This window comes from Gymnoscopelus braueri, assembly GCF_963280865.1.
Source record: "Gymnoscopelus braueri genome assembly, chromosome: 3".
NCBI classification, from domain to species: Eukaryota; Metazoa; Chordata; class Actinopteri; order Myctophiformes; family Myctophidae; genus Gymnoscopelus; species Gymnoscopelus braueri.
This window is the reverse complement of record NC_137612.1, coordinates 57,040,950-57,051,789: the sequence shown is the minus strand read 5'-3', so window position 1 is coordinate 57,051,789 and position 10,840 is coordinate 57,040,950. Positions and strand designations below refer to the sequence as shown.

The following is a 10,840-nucleotide window of genomic DNA, read 5'->3' as shown; positions in this document are numbered from 1 at the left end:
AAGACATTAAGGCCAACACAATCGTGCTAACTATCCAGGAAGAGAAAGGTTGTAGTTTCCATTTGCTTGGAATCACCATTGATAATTTGTCACTGGTAGGCAGGTTTCTGAACTGTCCATAGCCTATCTCATCCTGAATTAAATGGCTTTACCTGAAGCTATTTAGCAATAATTTGTACAATTCATTCAGTCAAGATGTTCAGTTAAATCATTTTGGAAATATTGTGTCATGCAGCCTGTTATTTTTTTATTATAATCATAAGGTATATCGTTTTTTCTAAGGAAAAAAATATTAAAAGAGCGTATTTAAATGATAAAGAATTGTCCCTTGAATCTGTCACTTTGCTTTTTTTTCTCTCTTTTTTTTGCATAATCTATATGGGTCTAGGTGTGTGTGTTCTCTCTCTCTGATGGGCTGCACGAGTACATGCGCCCCAGTGCATGCTGGGAAATGTGTGTTATTGTTCTTATTTGTGTTATTATTTGAATATGGGAATGCGTAGTGGGGTTATGTTATGGGTCAGTGATTTTAGTGTTTTGTTGTGGCGTTATCTGGTGATTTATGTTATTTTATGTAATTTGTTAGTAAAACCATGACTGTAAATGTCTGTTAGTTTGGTCTCTTCCCTTTTCCGAATGCCATCAACGGTTGCATCAACAAATAATTGTCAAGGTGTTGACAAGTGATCAGCCTTCAACTGTGCGCCCCCTATCACTCTACCGTACATGTAGAGTAATACTTGATTCAAAAGATAATATTTAAGGCAAAAGAATAATGAACATATTTATTTGTACTCTTTATAAGTTAAAATTTAAATTGAGTTATTTTGGATGCACTCAAGTTTTACTTAATGTACTAAAAATGTCACTGACGATAAGGAACTTCCCCTTGAGTGATGCTGTGAACTCTGGCTACAATATCACCTGCATTTTAATAACAACTTTCCCACAAGTTAATGGTGTTGATTCTACTACTTTCTTAAACAGATGAGACAAATAGGAAAATGAAATGAGCGAGAGCTAAAACAGATAAGTGTATCCTTACACTTACGGGTCCATTTGGTTCCATTTGAACGCTCTCAGAGTTATGGGGGTCCTTGGAATCAGCTTGTGTGGGAGGTTAGAGTCTTTCGACACATCAGAAGGACAGAAGTTCTCGTCCTTGTGGTTATAACGTCCTTCACGCTCGGTCCCGTTCGTTGTCACTCAGGAAGATGATGTTATCTGGGAGGAACACAGGATTGATTGATCGTTTGGATACTTTATTAGTCTGAAATGTAAAACAGCACGAGGTACAGTTAGACATTAAAGGAGTAATTCACCCAAAAAAACTCTTATTTTCTATCAACTGTGTAGTTGACTATTATTCCTGAGCCAATAATTTGATGACCGGGTCATCAGTCAATAGGAGACTCGGTAGGAGATTCAATGACAGTCTCCACTGGTCATCAGCTGATTGGCTCAGGAATGCGACAAAAAACAAATTCAAGGCTTCATGAAGTGTGTAGTTGATAGAAAATACGTGTTTTTTTGGGTGAACTACTAAGACTGGTTTCCAAACAGAATGGGCCTCATTCACTGCTGGTACATTTCTACTTTATTTTAAGTGTAGTGTAAAATATTGGTGTTAATGTTTGTATGAAATGGTTTCCTGACCTGCTATGATGGTGCTGGCCTGTCATCTGACTTGGTTCTTGTCCACATACTCTCCATAGTCCAGCTTCCCTTCCATTAGGACTCTGGCACTGTGACAAAAACACCACACCAAGATGAATTGAATACACAGCCACAGGACCACAATGGAAATGTGTTATCCTCTTAGCATCACATTGCATATAATTGTACCGCTGTACTCTTTGCAAACCGGTTAATAAAGTATTCATTCAACACGACGTGAACTGCTGTGGACTGACACTAAGAAATATTGGTTCTCAAAGTGGGGTCTGGGGACCCCTATGGGTCCTTGAGGGAGTTCCATGGGGTCCCCAGCTAAATGATAGATATGGGAACCAAATTGACCCTTATGGGTCTGTAACTCAGAGAGTGTACAAATTAAACCATTTGGTTCCATTTTTACACTCTCTGAGTTAAATTAATATTGATTTTACAATATAAATTGGGGTCCCAGAGAAAGAAATGCCATTACATGGGTGTCTGTAGCCTAATGCATGTCAAACCTGGGGGTCCTTGAAATTAAAATGGTTGAGAATCACTGCTAGAGCCGTAAAAATCTTTTTGCATCTCTTATCCCTGGCATATATTTTCAAATGGGGGTACACGTGTTTCTTAAACTGTAAATTAGTAAGTTCCTTTTTAACCGTTTTAACTATTAATGAAATGACATAAAATTCAATATATCACAACAGGGAGTGAGGAGAGAGGGGTTTCACCGCCACGAAAAGCGCACACAAGGCACACACGCACTTCACTCACTGTAAGACACAAGAGAAAATGTTGAAATACACACAACACTGGGTTCTTCAAAATAATAGCATGCAAGCAGGATATCATGCACTAAAGATAAAACAAACCCCAATACTACAGCCTATCACCCGTGACCACCCACCTGTCGGGACCACCCGTATTACTGGTACGGCCGGAGCCAAATATACCTCAGTTTACCTTCAATTCTACTCAGTGAGAACAGTTGGTTTGCACAACAAAAAGAAACAAAAATAAACCTAAATGAAATAAGCAAATCAAATAATAACCAAAGTAATAAGGACAAAAACAGCAGAGGAAAACAGAGCTTTTCCTAACAAAACAAAAGGCTTAAGATAAAAACTACAATGTGCGCAGCAAGACTGCCTTACCTCTATAAACAGATACAGTGGCACAGACTGGACAGACACGGACACACAGCACGCCACGCACACCGGGAGCACCTCCGTTTACAACAAAAACAGGTCGGGGAGGGGGGAGCAGTGAGCACCTGCAGAGTTATTATATATATATATATATATATATATATATATATATACATATATATATACAGTATATATGTGGACACAGGACACAGACAGATACAGAGATCTCTATATGGCTTAGACACAGATAGGTAAATGAGTACTTAAGCATTAGGCTACTAAATATTTTTTTCAGTTAGGATCAGATTTAGTACTCAGTCAATATCACTAAAAGATATTGAAGATGGTGATCAGACTCCCTAGGTGCCCACTTTCAGTCAATGTCACAACCAGTTCTGCACTCCATCAGGTTCCCAGCAGTACACCTTAGCCCTGAATCAGATTCAGGATTGTCAGTGACACACTGGGCCGACAGGAGGACAGATAGCCAATAACTGGCAGAGTGACTACTAAGGGCATATCATCATTTGTCCATCCAACAGACATATAGGTTCCAGCATATATTTAAAGGTCCCATTTGCACTACGCTGTCTTCCACGGTCTCAGCTAAAAAACAATTATTATAGTTCACTATGCAAAAACTTATTTCTAGATAAAGGACACTTTTATCTTGAATTTGAACTTGGAAAGCCACTTTAATGTATTGTTATTTAAGCTTTTATTAAACGCATATTGTTAGTTTCCATAGTGTTGCATCTTGGGTAATGTTCATTACATGAATGATGCTCTCTGATTGGCTGGCAGGTCAACGTTTTGTGAGCAGTGTTGCCATGTCAGCTTATTATAAGCGACTTGCATGGCCTTTTTCTGTAAAGTTGCTTGTAAATATTGGTAGTTGCGGGTGGTGTTTTTTGGCCTTGTTTCTAAAGTATAGTTGCTTATTTGGGCTTGCTTCCTAAATGTTTTTTATTATTATTTAAACCAGTGGTTCTCAACTATTTTCATGTCATGGACCCCCAAATTATATTGTATTGTATGTTCCTAACCCCCATCTGAAAATGTTCTGTGCCAGGGAGCCCTGTACCAGATTTGTGTTGTTAGATCGGCTATTTTCAAAAAGCCAATGTATATAGGTTTAAAGTGCTCATGTGTTGTCGCTTCTTTTGGGCTTGTTTGGTTGCTTATTTCTCACGCAAAATTGGCAACACTGGTTGTGAGCTAACTACCAGATTAGCTAGCAGTCAATATCACAAAAGAACAGTAAACAAGCAAAGCTTTACATGTTATTATTACACGGCTTGGTTGAATGCTTGAGTCTCTGAAGTGAAATATTGTTGTTTATTTTTACTACTAAATATATTGTGGGAACGAAATGTGCAGGCTTTGTCAATATTGAGTTTTGCATAATATCACAAAAGTTAACGGTCTCCTTTCTGCTGTTCTACTCTTTAGCCAGCAGGTGGAACTATAGCTCTCTATATACAGTAGAATGGAGTTTGTGGAGTTTGTGGAAATAAACCATATTTGTTCATAGACCATGTGGGTGTTTATAATTAACATGCTTACAGCTCTGTAAGGTTGAATTGAAGAAATAACACATTCCAGCTATTTTCGGCCAAGAGTTTTAGTGTACAGGGACAAAAGAGCAGACCAAGTAGGCCTACCCAGCCAAAGATCAAGTTTACAAAGTATTGATCGTGCCTGGATCGTGATTGATTGATTGAATACTTCATTAGTCAGAAATGTAAACACAACATGGTACAGTAAGACATTAAGGCCAACACAATCGTGCTAACTATCCAGGAAGAGAAAGGTTGTAGTTTCCATTTGCTTGGAATCACCATTGATAATTTGTCACTGGTAGGCAGGTTTCTGAACTGTCCATAGCCTATCTCATCCTGAATTAAATGGCTTTACCTGAAGCTATTTAGCAATAATTTGTACAATTCATTCAGTCAAGATGTTCAGTTAAATCATTTTGGAAATATTGTGTCATGCAGCCTGTTATTTTTTTATTATAATCATAAGGTATATCGTTTTTTCTAAGGAAAAAAATATTAAAAGAGCGTATTTAAATGATAAAGAATTGTCCCTTGAATCTGTCACTTTGCTTTTTTTTCTCTCTTTTTTTTGCATAATCTATGGGTCTAGGTGTGTGTGTTCTCTCTCTCTGATGGGCTGCACGAGTACATGCGCCCCAGTGCATGCTGGGAAATGTGTGTTATTGTTCTTATTTGTGTTATTATTTGAATATGGGAATGTGTAGTGGGGTTATGTTATGGGTCAGTGATTTTAGTGTTTTGTTGTGGCGTTATCTGGTGATTTATGTTATTTTATGTAATTTGTTAGTAAAACCATGACTGTAAATGTCTGTTAGTTTGGTCTCTTCCCTTTTCCGAATGCTATCAATGGTTGCATCAACAAATAATTGTCAAGGTGTTGACAAGTGATCAGCCTTCAACTGTGCGCCCCCTATCACTCTACCGTACATGTAGAGTAATACTGAAAAAATATTTGATTCAAAAGATAATATTTAAGGCAAAAGTATATTGAACATATTTATTTGTACTCTTTATAAGATAAAATTTAAATTGAGTTATTTTGGATGCACTCAAGTTTTACTTAATGTACTAAAAATGTCACTGACGATAAGGAACTTCCCCTTGAGTGATGCTGTGAACTCTGGCTACAATATCACCTGCATTTTAATAACAACTTTCCCACAAGTTAATAGTGTTGATTCTACTACTTTCTTAAACAGATGAGACAAATAGGAAAATGAAATGAGCGAGAGCTAAAACAGATAAGTGTATCCTTACACTTACGGGTCCATTTGGTTCCATTTGAACGCTCTCAGAGTTATGGGGGTCCTTGGAATCAGCTTGTGTGGGAGGTTAGAGTCTTTCGACACATCAGACATAAAGTGTTCCAGGTTTCCTGCTACAGTAATCCATGGCATATAATATCATGCTCTTGTGATACTAGTGCAATACAATATAATGTATCCTACTAACAATTTAAAAATACGTCATGTAGGCTTGAAGCTTACCTTAATTCAAGTATGTTGAGTCAGTCAGCTAGTCAAGTCAACTGATTTTCATCTGGCTGCAGTGGATGGCAGTTAAGATTTCAAAAATGTGATAACCTGATTGGCCAAACTGAGAAGGGAAGTCATTGGTTGTGAATGGCTGTGCTGTAGAGAGACACTGCAGCATTCACATGATAATTAGCAACTTTGGTCAAAGCTGTCTGGAATGGGAAATGTTGTTATACTTTATAACATCTCAGAGGCAACTATTGCACTTTTTACTACAATCTAATTAATTGAAAACTTTAGTTAAGATACTTAGATTTAGATTAAGAGTATACATGAAAAAACATAGATTAACAAATTAAGCCCTACATTATACAAAGCATTGCAATGTGATTTTTTTCAAAAGACCATAGTTAAGATTTAGACGAGTTAAATTACTTTTTAGATTTAGATTATTTGAAAAACATAGATTAACAAAGATATTGAAAAAAAAATATATTGTTTTGTTCCATTTTTGCAACATAAACCTGCCAAACCTGTGTTTTATTGCTGATTAAGCTCATTTGGGGAGAGAGAGAGAGAGAGAGAGAGAGAGAGAGAGAGAGAGAGAGAGAGAGAGAGAGAGACTCTTTATATGGCAACATTCCAACAGCAATACACATCTTCATGTTCATTAAAGACAAAACTAAGTGAACCCAAAAAAAAGAGGACCCAGCACAGCGAAGGAACCCAAAGTCAACACTCTGCACCAATTTTTTAAACCTGAAAATCTCTTGCTTGATAAAACACCCTCTTCCTGTTAACCTGTCCTCATCACCCCTCATCCCGACATCTACATTACTATTGTATTCTTGGGAACAGATATGGGAAATGTTCTTATTCACTTAGATTATACAAAAAAAAAGATTAACAAATTAAGCCCTTAACAAAAATATTGAAAATTATATTTTAGTTTTGTTCCATTTTTGCTTTGGCAATGGGGAGAGGGAGAGGGAGAGGGAGAGAGAGACCCCCTCTTTAAACAAAGAGTGAATTTGGATGTCAAAGGAAATGGCCAGTCTCCTGCTGGGTCTTTGTCTGGCAGAGGAACGGTAAATCGCTGATTTCCAAATGTATATAGACAAATTTCACAGTAAACATTTTCAACTGTAAATTTCCAATGACATACAAAAACACCAGCAAACTGCGGGTTTACTGAGCAACTGCAATTGCCCGAATTTGCCCATTAATGCCTCTTTTCATGCAGTGTATATCGTTTTTTCGAAGGAAAAAAATATTAAAAGAGCGTATTTAAATGATAAAGAATTGTCCCTTGAATCTGTCACTTTGCTTTTTTTTCTCTCTTTTTTTTGCATAATCTATATGGGTCTAGGTGTGTGTTCTCTCTCTCTGATGGGCTGCACGAGTGCATGCGCCCCAGTGCATGCTGGGAAATGTGTGTTATTGTTCTTATTTGTGTTATTATTTGAATATGGGAATGTGTAGTGGGGTTATGTTATGGGTCAGTGATTTTAGTGTTTTGTTGTGGCGTTATCTGGTGATTTATGTTATTTTATGTAATTTGTTAGTAAAACCATGACTGTAAATGTCTGTTAGTTTGGTCTCTTCCCTTTTCCGAATGCTATGCACATTTAATAGAGTTATCGATGGTTGCATCAACATATAATTGTCAAGGTGTTGACAAGTGAACAGCCTTCAACTGTGCGCCACCTATCACTCTACCGTACATGTAGATTAATACTGAAAAAATACATGATTCAAAACATAATATTTAAGGCAAAAGTATATTGAACATATTTATTTGTACTCTTTATAAGATTACATTTAAATTGAGTTATTTTGGATGCACTCAAGTTTTACTTAATGTACTAAAAATTGCACTGACGATAAGGAACTTCCCCTTGAGTGATGCTGTGAACTCTGGCTACAATATCACCTGCATTTTAATAACAACTTTCCCAGAAGTTAATAGTGTTGATTCTTGTGATTATTAAGCTGAAATAGAGATTCATAAATCTACTGATTTAGAGCAACGTATTGTCTTTATAATCATCATCTGTGCTTAAACTTTGATATCAGTTTCCATATTGAGTTATTGTGTACAGTATGTGTATCAATCACCACTTAAGTCCACCATTCTCATTAGTTATTTTTATTTGGCATCTGAAAAGATATACTGGTCCATATCCATGGTTCCACATTTATATAAAAAGAGTAATCAAGCGTCTCTTCAAAATGTAAAAGTAGGCCAAACAGTTACAATAATGCCCATAGCAAAGAGGAAAATAATAAATAAGGAATTGTGGAATAAAATTCAGTTAAATTCAAAACAAGCTTATTGGATTAAGACTGAAGGCAGAACATGCTTCAATGCGGTTTATGTAAGTAAGTAAGTAAGTAAATTTTATTTTTATAGCACCTCTCACAGAGAGAACTCATCATGTGAAAAAAAGATATCTTCACTGATTATGCATTTCCCTCTAATATCCTCTAGATGACAGCAAAGTCTGTGTGCACAGAATGGCAACAAAAGCAACCTGACTTCTAAAAGCAGTGGTTCTCAAACCTTTTTTTAATTTCAAGGACCCCCATAACTCTGAGAGTGTAACAAATGGAACCAAATGGACCTGTAAGGGTCCATTTGGAACCCGTCAGGAAACTCCAAGGGTCCCCGGACCTCATTTTGAGAACTAAAGACATGGCTACAAGAAAAAAGAAAAATGCAGGTGCTCAACACATTAATATCTGAGGTTCTATCTACAGTGGGTGATGTCATCAAAGACAGTGAAGGCACATCTGAAACTGCTCAGAAGTTTTTAAAGACATCATTTCTATTTTAATTTTTTTTGGTAGGAATTATTGACTCCTTTCACACAATGTGACTACCAAAACACTAATCAATAATCACTAGTCTAGTTTAACCCATTTAGACCGGGAAAATATCGGTGTCATTTTTTAGATTTATTTGGCTATTCAAAAATAGCAGATATATAAGCTCATAGCTTGTATATCTGCGCGTATAGCTTGTAGATCTGCCATTTTTTTTAAATCTCGAAAATGCGTGCAAATCTTTGTATATAAAGATTAAAAGCAAACATTTTAACTCAAATCTTTGCTTCTGGGGATTCTACAAATGTCTTCTAAATCCTAACAGTTTTGTTTAAAAAAAAACATATGTTGCTATAATATCAGTGGTTCTCAAACTTTTTTCATGTCAAGGACGTATTTGGCCGTGGACCCCCATCTCAAACTATTTTGTTCGATTTAAAAATATATATATATATATTCAAAGATTTGCACAAACCTTCACGATTTATTTCAAAAATAGCATATATACAAGCTCATAGCGTGGCACCGAGTGCCGCGCTATGAGCTTGTATATCTGCCAAAGAAATCTTAAAATGACACACGGATGCGTTCCCGGTCTTAAAGGCTTAATAAAGAAGTTTTAATTTCGTCTGTCCAGTTTGAGAACCACTGATCTACAGCAGGGTCAAGGGTTTTCATGCGAAGGAACCCTTAGCTGAGAGACAGATGAAGCAGGGACCCCTTAGCTGAGAGAGAGATGAATCAATGACTCCTTAGCTGAGAGAGAAAGATGAAGCAGGGACCCCTTAGCTGAGAGAGAGATGAATCAATGACTCCTTAGCCGAGAGAGAAAGATGAAGCAGGGACCCCTTAGCTGAGAGACAGATGAAGCAAGGACCCCTTAGCTGAGAGACAGATGAAGCAGGGACCCTTTAGCTGAGAGAGATGTAGCAGGGACCCCTTAGCTGAGAGAGAGAGATGAAGCAGGGACCCCCTAGCTGAGAGAGATGAAGCAGGGACCCCTTAGCTGAGAGAGAGATGAAGTAGGGACCCCTTAGCTGAGAGACAGATGAATAAAGAACCCCTTAGCTGAGAGACAGATGAAGCAGGGACCCTTTAGCTGAGAGAGATGTAGCAGGGACCCCTTAGATGAGAGAGAGAGATGAAGCAGGGACCCCTTAGCTGAGAGACAAATGAAGCAGGGACCCCCTAGCTGAGAGAAATGAAGCAGGGACCCCTTAGCTGAGAGAGATGAAGCAGGGACCCCTTAGCTGAGAGAGAGATGAAGCAGGGACCCCTAGCTGAGAGAGATGACACAAGGACCCCTTAGCTGAGAGACAGATGAATAAAGAACCCCTTAGCTGAGAGACAGATGAAGCAAGGACCCCTTACCTGAGAGACAGATGAAGCAGGGACCCTTTAGCTGAGAGAGAGATGAAGCAGGGACCCCTTAGCTGAGAGACAAATGAAGCAGGGACCCCTTAAGCTGAGAGAGAGATGAAGTAGGGCCCCCTTAGCTGAGAGAGCTGAAGCAGGGACCCCTTAGCTGAGAGAGAGATGAAGCAGGGACTCCTTAGCTGAGAGACAAATGAAGCAGGGACCCCTTAAGCTGAGAGAGAGATGAAGTAGGGACCCCTTAGCTGAGAGAGCTGAAGCAGGGACCCCTTAGCTGAGAGAGAGATGAAGTAGGGACCCCCCACTACATATTGGATTCATGTTAAATGTGTATTTTCAGACATTTAACCACTTAAACCCTCAATACTTTGTAAACTTGACCTTTGGCTCTGTACTTGGTCAGCTCTTTTCCAGAAATAGTATATCTACAAGCTTGTAGATTGTCATATTCTAATGGCAGATGCCTGAACAGTATTTGAACTCCTTCTTTCCAAGGGCAATTTTAACTGTTTGTTTTTCTTTTACTTAGGATTTTTAACTTTGTATAACTTACTTTTTCCATTTCCATTAATGCAATGTATTTTATATGTTCATCATGCTTCTTTTTATTGACAATCTGTATGAATGTGTTGCAACTGGAGCTGTCTATCTATCTATCTATTTATCCATCCAGGGACACCGGCTTTTGTGCGTGGCCATGGGGGCTGAACTTGACCACCACTCACCCCCCCCACCCACTGCGTAGCGGGCCATGTACGCACGCAAAGCGTGCACGATTTTTTTAGCTTAATTAATT

General features: G+C 38.0%; 1 pseudogene across 1 annotated transcript in view; it reads right to left on the bottom strand.

The window, feature by feature from the left end:
- Window positions 1–1,180: 1,180 nt before the first annotated feature.
- LOC308082043 (single-stranded DNA-binding protein, mitochondrial-like) overlaps window positions 1,181–10,840 on the bottom strand; it is a 48,683-nt pseudogene continuing 39,023 nt past the window's right edge. The window contains exons 4-5 of the transcript XR_013935066.1: window positions 1,657–1,745; window positions 1,181–1,224 (exon numbers count right to left, since the gene is read on the bottom strand). The product of XR_013935066.1 is annotated as a single-stranded DNA-binding protein, mitochondrial-like (transcript). The remainder of the gene's footprint in view (window positions 1,225–1,656; window positions 1,746–10,840) is intronic.